General features: G+C 35.4%; 1 protein-coding gene across 5 annotated transcripts in view; it reads left to right on the forward strand.

Moving 5' to 3' along the window:
* Positions 1 to 376, forward strand: part of UIMC1 (ubiquitin interaction motif containing 1) — a 90,621-nt gene that overhangs the window by 39,284 nt on the left and 50,961 nt on the right. The gene's annotated exons all lie outside the window — the stretch shown is intronic.

Consider the following 376-nt stretch of genomic DNA (forward strand, 5'->3'; position numbering starts at 1 on the left):
GGGACCCCAGCTACAGACCCTTGACACAAACTGCGGTTTCCCTATTTTTTTTTTTTTTTTTAAGGAATTATTTATTTTAATTTTATTTATTCATTTATTTATTTTTAATTTGACCAGAAAGAGACAGAGAGAGAGAAAGTGAGGAAGCAAGCCACCAGGTCCACGACTCGAACTGTGGTCAGTCATGTGGGCATGTCTAGCCCCTTAACCACCACTCACCTGCTTTTTAATGGACATTGGCTCTGATTTTCAAACTTTTGTCGTAGAGGTAATTTCGTTCTGAAATTAACATGACTCTTGTTTGTTTACAATCGCATCAGAAATGGCAGCAAAGTATTAAGAGGAACAGTTTTTTTTTTTTTTTTTTTTTTTTGTT

Source organism: Tupaia chinensis, unplaced genomic scaffold (assembly GCF_000334495.1).
Source record: "Tupaia chinensis unplaced genomic scaffold, TupChi_1.0 Scaffold000612_1, whole genome shotgun sequence".
NCBI classification, from domain to species: Eukaryota; Metazoa; Chordata; class Mammalia; order Scandentia; family Tupaiidae; genus Tupaia; species Tupaia belangeri.